A 14,800-nucleotide genomic window follows, 5' to 3' on the forward strand; every position below is an offset into this window, starting at 1 on the left:
GTCCATGGCTGTAAGGACCTCGGGAAAGGAAGCCCATCTGTCAGCACAGGTGATGGGAAGTATTACCTTTGATGGAGTGTCTGGCAGATCAGTGCCCTAGGAACAATCCCGTGCTTGGTTCTCCTCCAGCCCTCAGGTCACTGGGACATGCGCTGATGGACAGCTGTAGAACTCTCCCCGGCCAAGAAAGGCGTTTGCTTTCCAGGGACCCTGGGACCATCTAGGAAGTAGATGCATTACCTGTATATGTGGCTACAAAGCGCCTTCCTCTCTCCAGGAGGCCACCGTCCTATTACTAGGTCCTCCCTTCCCTCTACTTTGCCCTATTCAAAGCTACCATCACCAAGTATCAAAACAAAAGTCCCAGCTCCGCAACCACTGTGTGCTTTGGCACCTCAATGTTCAGTTGAGTGGCGCTTAACCCTCCTGATGGCCCATAACTTCATTTTCACAGTGGGAAACCTGGTAGCACCATTTTCTCTGTAGGAAGCTAATGTTACCAGGAGTGTCTTTTTCTTTAAAAGTGGAGCATTTGTGTTGGGGGATAAACAGCAGCCTCAGGAGGCCAGTGTCTGTAGGGGAGCTGCAGCAGCCAGCCCAGAACTGGAAAGCCGCGTGCCTGGGTTTTGGAGCCGAGGGTCCTCTGCGGCGAGTGTAGCTGCCTCGCCAGAGGGCGCCCTTGCAGGTTCTGGAGCCGGAATGCTGCCTGTAGTGCGGTGTGGCCCTGGTGTTGTGAAGTAGCCGTTCTCTGATTGGCAACGGCCTGATTCACAACACCAGCTGCCCCACCACACCATGCCGGGGAGGTCTCTCGGGCAGGCCGATGGGCGTAGAGATGCCTTTGTGCTGCTGCCGCTGGAGAAGGAGGTGGAGAGAGGACAGAGAACAGCCAGAAGTGAGAATCGGGAAGCAAGCATATGCCAACATTTCACTGCCCTCCCTAGCCCCACCTGAGAGACTTTTTTTCGTTGTGCCTTTTGTGAACTTCCTCATCCCATAGGGGTCATGGGTGCGTATCCATGGCTCCAAGGAGTCCTGGGTCCTGAACACAAACTTACCTGTGCGTTGGTATTTCTCTGGGAAGCGGATCTGCCTTCAATAAATGCTTAAAGGGAAACACAGCCCTCCAGAGCTTAAGTATGTCCAATGTGGGCCTTCATAGTATTTGATGAGCACCACACCTCCCAGAACAAAGTTTTTTCCCCACCAATGCTTTTCTGGGAGAAATGCAAGGAATCCCATTATTGTGTTGCCAAACACAGAAACCAGACGTGGTTCTTACTGCATATTCTGAGTAATTCCTTTCCCTCGGCTTCCCTCACCTCTCAATTTGTATGCTGTCCAGGGTCCCCAAACCTCCAAGGCCATGCTTGGAGTAGCTTCCATGTCTACTGAGGATGATCAGGGTCAAAATGGAACCCTTCAAGGATGCACAGCAATCTCCCTGACTCAGTCCTTTACAGAGTGGGGAACGCATTCCAGATAAAAAATAAGGGTGACCACTGAGGATTTGAGGCAGTCAAACAAACCAACCAAAGCCGAGACTGGCTGAAAAGAAATCAGGTAGCCAACATGGACACACTTAACCATCATGGCGCCTGCCTTTCCGTCAGCCAGTGACCTACCAGCTGATGGCGCTGGCTTCAGCGCCAGCGCTTCCTCCCCTGGCTTCAGCTGGTCCAGGATCCTGAATGTCTGTACTAGGGAAACCCAGTAGTAAGATCACTTGGGAACTCTCCTTTTGGTGGCTGCCTGGATTTTATCACCATTATGAAATTATATAGCATAAACTTGACGTGAAAATAGCATTTGAAGTTTAAACCCTATTTCCAGGTGTCAGTAAACACTTTAAATGAACAGCTCTTTGGCCCAAAATGGCTCCCGCATGCTGTGTGGTTCTTAGTTACCCAATCAAGAAAAATCACATTTCCCACTTTCTGCCATCTATCTTGGAACCCACTTTATTTTAAGGACATAAACTTGGCAACTTCCTAGTACTGGATATGGCATAGAAGTTCTGCCAAAGTTCTTGCCAGAGTTGGGGGAAGCAGAAACTTTGAGTAATTAATCAATCATAGCTTATCACCAAGCCACATAAATCACCGTGGTCTTGGAGTTCAGAAATGTCTGGATTTTTCCTATCTGCAATCAAAGATTCTCTGCTGGGACATTAGGCTATAATCTCTACACTGGGGCCTCTGGCCCACGGAATCCCAGGCTGAGAATCTAGGTTGGGAACACTAGATAAATGTGTGTATTTGATGAGCACTGGTGTTGACTAAGTTAACATGGCTGGCTTTCCAAGCATCAGGTAGAGACCTGGAATTTTTTCTTTCCCATGGGGCTGAAATTTCTGTGGACTGTCTTGAGGACCAATAACCACTCACTTTGAGAATCAGCAAGTTCCAGAAAGTGGGATTAACTCCTTGTAAAAAGTTGCTGACCAAGAGGGTACATGGGAAGGTCACGCTGGCACCAGGTGAAACCTGTACAAACTCCAAGAAATTAGACAACACAAACCCACATCCTGGCGCTATCCCATCTCTGTGTCTGAGGGGCAAAAGGTGACTCAGGAATAGGTGAGAAGCTGAGGCCATGAACAGACTCATCTGCAGCCAACTCCACTTTGTGGTTCTGTCGAGAATCCACCAGTACCCAAGCGGATACAGAGAGATCAATAAATCATCAATAAATGGCCATCATGTTTTAACTTCAAATGCTTGCAAGGACTTGGCACCTTAAAGGGCAGGGCCAGGCCTGGCACAGGCCCTACCCCCTCTTCCCCTAACCCTCCCTATTCTCCTCCTTACTCTCTGTGCTTTCTTAACTTCTCAAATGAACCATGCTCCCTCCCACCCCAGGGCCCTCACACAAGCTGCTTCCTCTGCCTGGAATGCCTTTTTCCCAGTTCTGCATGTTGAATACCAACTCCTTCAAGCTTCAACTCCAGTCACTTCCTGGACCTCCAACCCCAGACCAGACCTGACTCCTCTGTAACATGCTCTACAGGTATCTGGTCCTCTTCCTTGTACTTCTCATGGCATGTGAGTGAAGTCTCCTCCAACTTCACCACTGGGTTCCCAGCGTTGGCCATGTGCGAGATGCTTGATGAATACTGGTTGGATGAATGAACGATTTCAACCAAGACTCAATGGCCAAGATATTCTTTTCTAAATGCTCAGATGAATCCCTCAGGAGAATAAATACGGCACCAAGTATTTTAGAAACATACATGGTGCTATTCTGTAATGAATAATTTTACTTCAATAGACTGTCAGACCTCTTAACTCATCTTCCTGACTCTAGGCTAACTTCACACTGATCTGACTCACCCTCTCCTAAACTCCCCATTGCCCCAGGATAGAGTGAGTCCCAGATCCTGCAGCCTCTTTTCCAGCATGACCCTCCCCGGTGGTGCAGTGGTGCCCCAGCATACCACGTGTGCATGCTTCTGTGGATCTGAACCTGAATGGAAAGCCCACACCCCTTTCTATCCAGAAAATTCCTCGTTCTGCAGTCCCAGTTCTGGAGCTAGCCATCAAGGAGGCCTTCCTTGCCCCTTGTTCAGCTTGCACTCTTGGCCTGGCCTCTGACTCTTGTACCTTTTGTGTCCTTCCATTACTACTTACATCTTCAGTCTGTCTTAGTTGATGGTGACCCTGAGGACGGAAGCCATCGTGGAGTCACCTGGCAGGTCAGCACTCACACAGCACCTGGAACACAGGGGCCTTCAGCCTGGATGTGCTTCCATTCCATGAGGAGTTCCTGCAAAGCAGGGGGTGTAAGGACACCATGATAGTAAAAATCTGTTCTTTGTGTCCCCTATGAATCATCAGAATGTCCAGAAAGTTCCAATATTTTGCCATATTAAGTGCATTTCTGCATCTCCATGGCCACCCAAACTCCCAGTCCAGACCCCTGCCAGAGTAGGGGTCTTCAGGCTGCATGTGGGCCGGCTGAGTGCCAAGGAGTTAACATTCCCAAGGAGCATCAACCAGTGACGGACAGGAGTTAGTGGATATACACCCAGCTCTCTGGCCCCCTGGGTGGGATAACCCTGAGATGTGTCCTACACCAGCTCACAGAGGTCCGCATGTGCCAGCAGCAGTAACCTGATGGATAACCTTTACTGGCTCCCTTCCTCAGTCTCTTACAACACTTCCTGGACCACCTCCCAACACTCAGCAGTGCAGTTAGTGTCAGTGTGAAGTGTATTCAAGTCCACTCATGGTTTTGAATGGGTGGATGTTATGCTGTTGCCAGGATGGGGCCAGGGCGAGAGGAGAGAGGCACCCTCCGTGCTGATCCTGCTCTCATCTGAGCTAGACCATGGGTGCTTCCTGAGACTCTGCATCTTGGGCATCTTGCCTGCTCACTCCAGACCCACCCTGACTTTCAGGAAATCAGAATATAAAACTCAGACAAAACAACCTATCCCAAACAGGTGTTTTCCAGAGTGTGCTGTATCTATATTTCTTCACTGCTTTTTCATAGACAATCACCCTCTAAATGGAGGACATTTTGGCTTCCAAATTCTGAGGTATTAGGATCATTCTACATGGTTTAGTAAAGCACACATGTTGTTGTAGGCCTTTAAGAGAGCGTGTCTACTTTAAGATGATGGCAAAAAAACCAAAAGGCAACCTGTAAAGCATGTTTGTTTTAGCCTATCTTGGCAGAAGCCTTCTAGGTGAAAAATAAAACCCCTGGTTCAAAGAGGCTGCCCGGCCTGCCGAGCTCAGCCTGGAGTTTATTAGCACAGTTAATATCGCATGCAAATAGATTTCCCTGCTTCGGTCATGCCAGTCCATTAATTCAGCCCCTTGTCTGCTACATCTTTATCCTTGGCAGGTTAATCCTGCCAAATGCCTTTGCTGTAGCACCTGTCACGCTGTGCCTATGTCCAACAATGCAATTTTGCTAATCCTGTTGTATCAGCTTTGTGGCCCTGTCTGGTCAATCCAATGATGGAAAAAGTGCATATAAGGTTTTGCCAAGATCTTTCTCCTACTCTGGCACCTACCCCTCCTTTTAAAAAAATGATTTCAATTAAATGGTTTGAAAGTCAACCACAGTGTTGGACGCCAGCCAGTGGCCATGTCTTTCAGACAAGGATGTCACGGCACTCAGCATGCCTCCAAACTGTTTCTGGCAGCCCCACCCAGCGTCAGCTGAATGTGCTAAGTGAAAGGGGTTAAAACAGGAAGATCAGCCAAACATCTCTTTTCCATGGCTGGAAAATCCTGTCCTGTCCTGACACCAAATAGGTTTAACGTTCCACCCTCACAGTTACCACAAAGGACGTGAAGGGCTTGAGGATGGTTGAATGGAAAGCATACCTGTCACTTGTCTTTGGTGCTGTCCTCTTTAAGGCTTAGTGGAATCGTTAACATGAATTGTTAGATGAGGCATATCCCTTCCTGCAGTTGCCTGTGTCAGGTATTCACCTGACACACGGAGGAGCCGAATCTCCAGGCCCCACAGTGTGTTGCTCTTCTAGTTCGTGTCTCCGTGCGGGTAAGAGCATGGGTGGGCCTTATAGGCACATTTGCTCAGGTTCAAATCCCAGCTGGACCACTTCTACCTCTGTGACGCTAAGCATGTTGCTTTACCTCTCTGGCCTCATTTTGCTCATCTGTAAAATAGGCATAACCATAGCACCGGCCACACAGGATTGCTGTAAGGATTCTGCGTTAATACATGTCAGTCACTCAGAACAGTGCTGGTACACATATAGCAGGTAGTGGGTAAATGTAAGCTGATATTAGCATAGACTGGGAAATTTGTCAAAACTCACTGCCATTTGCATAGTACACAGGCAGAGCGCATGGTAAAATTCCACATGGGCATATCTTTTAGGGTCTTCAGATATGAACTGTACTCTCTTGCCTGCGAATTACAGAAATCTGGCTGCAAGGACCCCTATCTAGTCTCCATGCCTCCCGCTGGTCTCTATGTTACCCTGGTAGCCTTTGGTGGATGTGAGGAAGCATTCTGGGGGTATAAGCACTGGGAGTGTGATTAGGTTCCCCAGGGCCTGAGTCCTAGGCCTGCTGCTGTGTGACTTTAGGCAAGTAACTTGACCTGTGAGACTCTTACAATCCCCACATTAGCAATGGTGAGACTTGGTTTTACACAGCAGGGTTATTGTGAGGATTAAATAAAGTACATGTGACGTGCATGGCATGCCGCTGGGAACACCGTAAGTGCCCCATAAATAATGGCCATTATGGTTATGGAGCCCCTGCAAAGCACCTGGGCTTCCCTCTCCAATTCTCCATCCATCTGCTTCCTCATCTCCCCACAGCCTTCATGTAGATGTTGTGAGAGTTATGTGGGACTGGGGAGGGAAAGCTGCCAGCATGGGGCCTGGTTTCCAACACAGACTCTAGAGATGAGGCGGTGCTCACTGCTGTTAAACCACAGTTCACCCTGGCTGATTTCTTGCTCCAAATAGCCTTCAGCTCCATACAGTCCTTTTTGTCTTAGTCTAGTCTAATTCTTGCTAAGACTTATGAGTGGTTTTTAGATGACGGTGTGCATGTATAGATTTGAAAGTCCCATGTTTGGACAGAGCTGAATATGCATCCTGATGTGAGTGCCTAGACATCATTATGGTAACTGTGAGGGGAGGACATTAAACCTATTTGGTGTCAGAAGTGTCAGGACAGGATTTTTGCCCTCTGTGTGAAAAGTATTTTGCTACACAAAAGAGCAGTATGCTTCCCTTGCCAACCCAGCCACTGAACACTGCCCTTTCCCTCCTGCTTTTCCCAGGTGCTACTGGAACGTCTAACAAATAGTCTTATCATGAGTTGAGCATGTACTATGTTCCTGTTACCAGCCTGGGTGCTTCACGTTCATTATCTTTTTTTTTTTGAGACGGAGTCTCGCTCTGTCGCCGAGGCTGGAGTGCAGTGGCGTGATCTCGGTTCACTGAAAGCTCCGCCTCCCAGGTTCATGCCATTTTCTTGCCTCAGCCTCCAGAGTAGCTGGGACTACAGGCGCCCACCACCACATCCAGCTAATGTTTTGTATTTTTAGTAGAGACGGGGTTTCACCATGTTAGCCAGGATGGTCTCGATCTCCTGACCTCGTGATCCACCCACCTCGGCCTCCCAAAGTGCTGGGATTACAGGTGTGGGCCACGGTACCAGGCCCATTATCTTCTTTAATTGAAATAGTACTGTCTTACCAATTTCCCACTTAAGGAATTGGAAGCTTGGAAATGACAATTAGCTTACCCAAAGTCATAGCTAGAAAGTGGCCATAGAGACCAGGGGCTTTCCAGGCTATAGGGCTACACAACACATCTTTGGTGTGATGCCATTTCAGCTGCTGGGCATCAGAGTCAGGGGTGGACCTCCTGAATTACCAACTCTCTTTGTCATTTATTTTTTCCAAGGTATAGCTATGCCACATGAAATATTTTCCTCCTCCTCTGATTGTTTTGATGAATCTAGTACTCAGTTTTTAATTTTTCTCCTGGGGGGAGGATATAGCAAAAAACAAGACTTCTTTTCTGTAAAAATTAGGAAATTCCAGCATCTTAGCACATTTCATCGGGTGTGCTAAGAGTACTCTCTTGCCTGCCAATTACAGAATTAGCTGCAAGGACCCCTATCTAGTTTCCACACCTCCCACTGGTCTATACATCCCAATTCTAACCCTATATATCCCAGTTCTGCTGCACTGATCTTAATCTACTTTTCATTCACCAATCTCTTGAATACAATCAGTTTGCTAATTAAAACATGATGGAATCAAGCTATTTGCAAAATTAGGAGTTCTGACCCTCTGGCCTCTGTGGCCCAGGTGAGGTCCTCTGAGACACATGCATGTGTTGCCTTGGCGAGAATTCATGCGGAGAAGACAGTCCATTCATCTTAGGTCTTGCTTAACTAGCAGAATGTAAACATCTCTGAACTTTGCTTACTGGATAAAAGGCAGCATTAGCTTCTCATTAGCTTCCCATTGCATTTCCTCCTGCAGGATCAATCACACATCCAGCCCAGACACGTGGCCCCTGCTTGTAATTAATCTTGGAAAGGCGTAGCTCTTCTGTGGATGGATTGCTGTATTTGAGCGAGGCTTTCAGAGGGGAGGGGTAGGAGAAATAAAGGCTGGAAGCAGAATCATAAGCACCAGTGTTTGAGAAGTCTGCTCTGTGCCCTGTGCTGCAAGCAGCTTTTTTTTAGTGGTTGATTCACTGTCAGAAAATTTGCTTTTGCCTGAACGCGACTTAGCATCAGGGAGGGAATTTATGATTTCTTCTTTTCCACAGTGTGAATTTCATGCCTCAGTTAGTTGCATTTTTTTTTTTTTTTGCCAAATTGAAGTTGTCTAAATCCTATTTTTTGGGTGGTTCTAGAGTTATGCTCCATACTCTCAACCTGTCTGAGGGATGGAAGTGCTTGGGTTCCTCTATTCACAAGGATTTAACTGTGACACTTTCATACAACTGAAAGAGACCTTCTTTTGACCTTGTTCTCAGAACTCTGCTTTCTAATTCTTATTTGAATTTTAAATGCTTTAAGGTGGTTGGATTTTTTTCTTTTTTTAAAAATTGTGGTCATCTCAGTTACCGGGCTGGTAGAGGGCAGTTGGGAAGGCAGTAATAACAAGGAAGTGAAGATCCCATGAGTATTGATCATCAGAGATGGCTAGGACTTGAGGCACTAAGGATTGTCACCTCCTTGCCTTTACTGAATAGTATTTGTTGCTATTTTGGAAACCAAGCAAATTGCTGAAAAACCTTTACGGAAACTCAATTTACACAAAACCCACCTAAGGAGTGACGTCCTCAAAAGCTCTAGGAGGACTATGTGAAAAGGCAAGTTTCCTTGCTGCCCTGAATATCATGTGTGAGACACACTTCATTTTAAGGGTCATGCCCATTGTGTAAAAGGAGGTGCATCTGCATTTATCTCCAAAAAGGGATTTCTTCTGACAAAGCATTTCCCTCCCCTGCAAGCCTCGAAAGACATATAGACAACACAAGGATTAAGCTATATTGACAATGGGAGGATTATTTCCTTACCTGGTATGTGACAAATGCCTACTAATAAGTGAACGAGACAATCCTGTGTCCATTTTCTCTCAAACGCCCTGACCTTGTGGTCAGTACTCATGGGGTTACTGACCTCGCTTATCCTGCTGCCTGCCCAGGACCCTGGGGGCAAACCATCCTAGCAAGCCTGAGACTGCCAGCCCCGACAGAGGGGGCCCTGGAGGGGGCCTTTGGGCTCTGCCCACAGGAGCAGGTAAGCTGTTCTCACTTCCTCCTGCATGCCCACCTCTTTTGCCTCAGCTCTCGCATTTCTGTTGCCAGAACTCAAAATGCTTTCTTGTCAGACAAAATGTATATTTGGAAAGTATATTTGTTTGAAAACTTGACTGGCATTGAGACCTCAAAGGCCTGGCTGGGCATTTCTGGTTAGCAGCAGAGACCTAATTTTTCTTTTTGAAAGTCCTGCTTCCTCCCCACAATTCCTGGCCTTGGAGCCCTGTGAAATTTCGTAGGCTGCTTCCCCTTCTGCCATGATTGTAAGTTTCCTGAGGCCTTCCCAGCCACGCTTCCTATACAGACTGTGGGACCGTGAGCCATTTAAACCTCTTTTCTTTATAAATTACCCAGTCTCATGTAGTTCTTTATAGCAGAGCAAGAACAGGACTAAAACAATATGTTTGTATTCTCTTCTTTCCAGTAGTTCTCCCAAGAAACTCTCTCTTAAAAAAATGCATCAGCTAATAGAGTTTTGGAGGAAGAAAACCCTTTAACGAAACATGGTTTCGTAGAGTAGCAGTAAGGGGAAGTTCTGCTTCTGAACAAAATGAGTTACCTCAACACCACCACAAAATACTCAGGGAAAGGTAACCAAGAACAGGCTTCTGAGAATGAATGAGTCACCCTCTCTTACACTCCTCTGCAGCCTGAGCTGGGAGACACTGGCACACACATGCTGACACCGGCAATGACTCACTTCAGTCTCACCTCCAGACCTGTCAGATCTCCTGGCCATTATTAAGAGAAATCACTAGCAAAATTGAAGGACAACTTACAAATCCAAATCACCCTATAGTTCTTAACCAACTTCTGGGGGCTGCGAGCAGTCGCCTCATGGGGGGCTCCTCTCCCCAGACTCTAGGCTGAGGCATAGAGGTTGACATGACTTTTCCAGAATGTCATTATTGGAGCAGCTCAAGGATCCACCTCTGTTCGCCCCTGAGGGAGACACAGGTGAGCTGGGGCTGGTGAATTCTGGAACTCTGGCTCTTTGTACCACACCTCAAAAAAGCCTCCAGTCCTGGGGGTAGGGGCAGCTTTCCTGCAAATGGATGTGCTCACATGCCTGGGGAAGGGGCTTATTCAGATGCACAAACAGGAAGAACAGGAAAGTGGAAGAGACCAAGGCAGGGGACAGAATTCAAGGGGTCCATGCAGCTTTCTTGGTAACACTTTAAAAAAAATTATTTGTGCAATTATTTACTGACATAACTGAATGAGGCATGCGTAGATAAATGTCCCTGAGACTTGGCTCAAAGTAAAACACTTCCATAACCCTAAGTATTAAATTTTAATGTTGACACTGAAAGACCATATTCTGAGACAGTGTCTGAAGCACAGACAAGAGCAAGGACCCCTTCCCCATGGGAAGTGAATCCCAGGGAGAGGGTGGAGAGGGGCAGGGACATGAGTCATGTCTCCATGCCCCAGAGCTGACCACTCCCCTGACTTTGCTGTGTTCTACAGCCTTGTAACGCTGTCCAGTGCTCACTCTGGGCTTGTTTTCTTATTGCTCAGATGGAAATAACAATACCCTTGAGCCTCAAAAGCAGACCATCACGTGCCTGGCCCAAGGCCATGGCTGCAGCAACTCAGAACCCAATTATATGGCACAGAAAAAACCTACCTACTGACCTGTTGGTGCTGCTGAGCCTCTCCATCCTTGTTCTGGACACAAACTGAGAAGTCCAACCTCATCCTTCATTCTGCAAGAAATTTTCAGGAATCAGTCACTCTCTTGTCACCTTAACTTCAAGGCAAGCCTTTTCAGACTCAGCAAAAGCAAACTTGGGACTCAGTTGAACTTCATAGGGACCATGAAAGATGGTCCACTATATAATGGACCTGCCATCTTAACCCTGGGCTAAAAAACTGTGGGTGGGGGTGGGTGGTCGAGGGGAGGGCGGGGAGGGTGTGGTGGGTGAAGAGTTCTGCCTGCCTGGGCACTCACTGCTGGATTCTCCCTGCACTTGCACATTCTTTAACAAAGTGACAAGGCACAGCTAACATTATCATGCACCCTCAAGTGCCTCTTAGTTCACTTCACGCGATGCTTCTAATGACATGATTTTATGAATCTTTGAAGCATAGGTGGTGAGAGGATGAAGAGTTTTCTGTTTTAGGGCTGGGTGCTCTCAGACTGTGTGTGTTTGTGACACCATCCTTCCCTCCCCCCTGCTCCCTCCCATTCTATATCACTAGACAGAAAAAAAAAAAGGATGGGATACTCTTTAGACAAGCACCAAGTCCACAACTTAGCTGATGTGCTTCCTTTGTTCCCTACTCCTGAGGGCTAAGGCAATAGCTACAGACCTGGGGGCAGGAGAAGGGGGACTTTTAAGTGAAGCTGAAGAGTCAGGGGTGAAATGAGAAAATCTTTAGCAAAGCCCATCTTCTCAGCTGACGATATGGCTGCACTTCGGTTCTCCTTGTCCTTGAGAGGCAATAAAATGGGATGTGACAAGATGAGGAATAGGTCACGGTTTTGTCCCCATCTTGCAGATGGGGGAAACTGAGGCAGTGGAGCTTAAAGCAGCCAATTAACCTTTATGAAACTACAGGTTGGTAGGGACCATACATATTTAGCAAACATCTTTAGCTTTCCTTTGAAACGAATGCTTTTTATTTTCTTGACTCCTATGAAGGGTCCAGACTAGCAAAGTGAAGATGAGCAAGTCAGCTCCTCCACAACATTGATTCAAACTAAGTTGGCAGGGGCGTTAAGATGAGCACACTGCACTCTAGGAGGTCTGAAAGGGGCTCCTGCAGGGACACTCTGGGTACGTGGGATAGAAGGAGAAAGCTCAGCAACACACACCTAATGATTAGATGACAGTGTCTCCATCTGTAAAATGGGATGACATTCTCCTTGGCTGGTAGAGGGAATAAAAGATAATCCTTGGGCTCAATCAACAGTCACGGTAATTGGCAGCTCCCCAAGAGGTGCCTCTAATACCACAGAAATAAGCCCAGATACCAAAGTGGGGAGTTCCCATCGCCAGCTCTGTCCTGAAGGAGTGGCACACGCTTGGCACATTCATTCTAAATTACGCCCCTGGCCTCAGGGTCCATTATGCCAAATGATAATGTATTTGTGGCACCCACTATGTCCTTGGAAGAGGTTTTCTCCAGGACGTGGAAGAAAAATTTTAAAGGATCAAAATAGAGGTATCAGTTAATTAATAGCCAAGATAGGGTATACAGTGTTTAGGTAGTTGTAGTAAAAGCAAAGAAAAATAATGGAGAGAGGAAACCTCACACAACTCACATTGGTAGAAGAGCTGGATGGCAATATTGAAAAACAATTTTGATGCCCATTAGGTAACTGTGCCCACTCTGTCCCTGGCAGTTAAGTGCCTACCTCTGGTCTCTGACACAAAGTGATCTTACCACCTCCACTGAAATCAGAGAGCCCATCTCAATGGCAGCACCCCCACCAATGTGTCCAGCCTATGGAGCTCAACCACCGCAGTGATCTCCCAGGCCAACGGGGATGTGAAAAGTCACTGACAGGCTGCTCAAGGCCTTACTGAAGGGAGTATCCTCTGAGCCTGCTCCAGGGACAGAGTGTGAATGTGGGTGTGCAGGGCTCACATGATAAATTGATTCCCACATCCCAGCCTTCTAAGCCTTTGATTCCATCCTGTTGCATGATGCCAAGGAAGTTTTGGAAACCGCATGGAATGTAGAACCATTGAGTCTCACTTTCAGCTAACCAACCAAACTATCTCTTGGAGCCACTTCCAGCTGCTCAGCTGACATATAAAATTCGGGATCTCTCAACTCCATCTTTGGTCCAACATCCTTAAATCCATTCCTATGCACATTCTTCAGGTTTTCACCAATGTAAATTAGCAAAATCTTGTAATCCTTTTGTAGGGATGCCCCTGCTGCCCTGGGAAGCAGAAAATCCCCTGCCTTCTGCTTGGTGGAGGGTCTAGGCTGAGGCAGGGCTCCTGGGCTGCAACCCTCCTGCTCCTCTAGTGACCACTGGTGTTTCTGCCTGTGGAAACGGTTCTTCAGGAAGCAAAACTGGCTGACAGAGACACTCTGCTCTATTTTGGTGTTTTGCCAGAGATTTTACTTTGATTTAGAAATTGAAGAATCCCTCTGATCCTGAGAAGGTCCCAGAGGAAAGAACCTGAGGAGACGCCCTGCAGCTTTCTGGCCTGACAAAGCTGCTTTTCTGAATTAGTCTTTCCAGGAGGGGGCTGAAGACTCAATATTCACCTCCCTGGCACCTTAAACTCCCACCTATATACTCCCTCCAAATGCAAGAAGACTTGAATTGTTATCAAAGACAGACTATGAAAAAGCAGCAGTAACTGAGTTCAGGTTGGCTGAGGAAGGCTAGAGATAGCTGGCTTAGCTGGAATCTTCTGCAACCCCTCTGTTGCAGTAGCCATCTTTCACCAAGCCTGCCCATGCCTGGTGCTCCACAAACCCCCTCCCCAAGCCTTGCAGCAACCCTGAAAGGTGGGCGTCATTGCCCCTACTTAATGGGTGAGGAAATGGAGACTCGGCCTCACTCATGTGCTTCCCCTGCCTCCACCATTCTCCCAGTGATAGTGATGACAAGCCCGGGAGGCTGGTGCTCATTCCCCAGATGCCGAGACAACAGTGTGCCTCTGGATCGTGATGGCGGGGAGTGGTCGTGGGCTTCTGGGTCAGTCACGAGCATTTGGCTTGTGCTTGAGCCACAGTCCTCCTGTCCCCAGGCATCTTCAGGGAGTGTGGCCCTTCCTTTCCTCACAGGCAGGCAGGTTGCCTACTCTTCACTGCTTTTCCAAATGCCCCCGATGAAGACGGGAGACCGATTCATGCCATTCCATTTCATTCATGTTTTAGAAGCACCTCTTTAAAACTTTAGTTTTGAAAAGCCTAGAACTGGCAGCAAAATGGACATTCCTGATTATCCAGGAAGGTGAAAACTCACACGGCCTCTGAAACGTACATGAGAAAATGTATGATTCCTTTAATGCAAAGTGATCCTCTGCCAAGTGGACTCAGTTCTCGGAAATCATGTTTTTTTGCTTTGAGACGAATCACTGACCAGAATGTGCAAGGTTAAAACATTTAAAACAGGATTCAGCATCAGTGTACAAGTATAACCAGAAGGTTGTTTTATCAATCTTTTTTTTTCTCTCTTTTTTTTTTTTTTTTTTTTTTTAGCAAGTAAGCTCAATTCCTGAGTTACTGTTGGAAGCTTTCCAAAAGATAAGGCTTCAGTGAGAGAGCTGGACTTTGGGTCAGACAGACCCATCAGCCTGCCTTGCTCTGGCCTCCCTAGCCATGCAAGGTCTTGAGCAAGCCAGTGAGCTCAGTTTCCTTTGGGTGAGATAGGGACAGCAACCCCTTCAGAGGGTTTTTCTGCAGATGAGGTGGGGGAGAGGGAATGACCATGGGGTACACAGGAGAACAGAGGAGCCCAACACACCTTAGTTTTATTCCCCTTGCTCTTGGGACTTCCATTTCTGGAAAATAATTTTTCCATACCTCCCAGGAATTTCTTTG

The 14,800-nt window shown here is 47.2% G+C and overlaps 1 long non-coding RNA gene across 1 annotated transcript in view; it reads right to left on the reverse strand.

The window, feature by feature from the left end:
* Positions 1-2,817: 2,817 nt before the first annotated feature.
* LOC115834803 overlaps positions 2,818-14,800 on the reverse strand; it is a 112,182-nt gene continuing 100,199 nt past the window's right edge. Inside the window, exons 3-4 of the long non-coding RNA XR_004029772.1 lie at positions 10,922-10,992; positions 2,818-3,765 (exon numbers count right to left, since the gene is read on the reverse strand). This is a non-coding gene — a long non-coding RNA (uncharacterized LOC115834803). The remainder of the gene's footprint in view (positions 3,766-10,921; positions 10,993-14,800) is intronic.

This window comes from Nomascus leucogenys, chromosome 4 (genome assembly GCF_006542625.1).
Source record: "Nomascus leucogenys isolate Asia chromosome 4, Asia_NLE_v1, whole genome shotgun sequence".
Lineage (NCBI taxonomy): Eukaryota > Metazoa > Chordata > Mammalia > Primates > Hylobatidae > Nomascus > Nomascus leucogenys.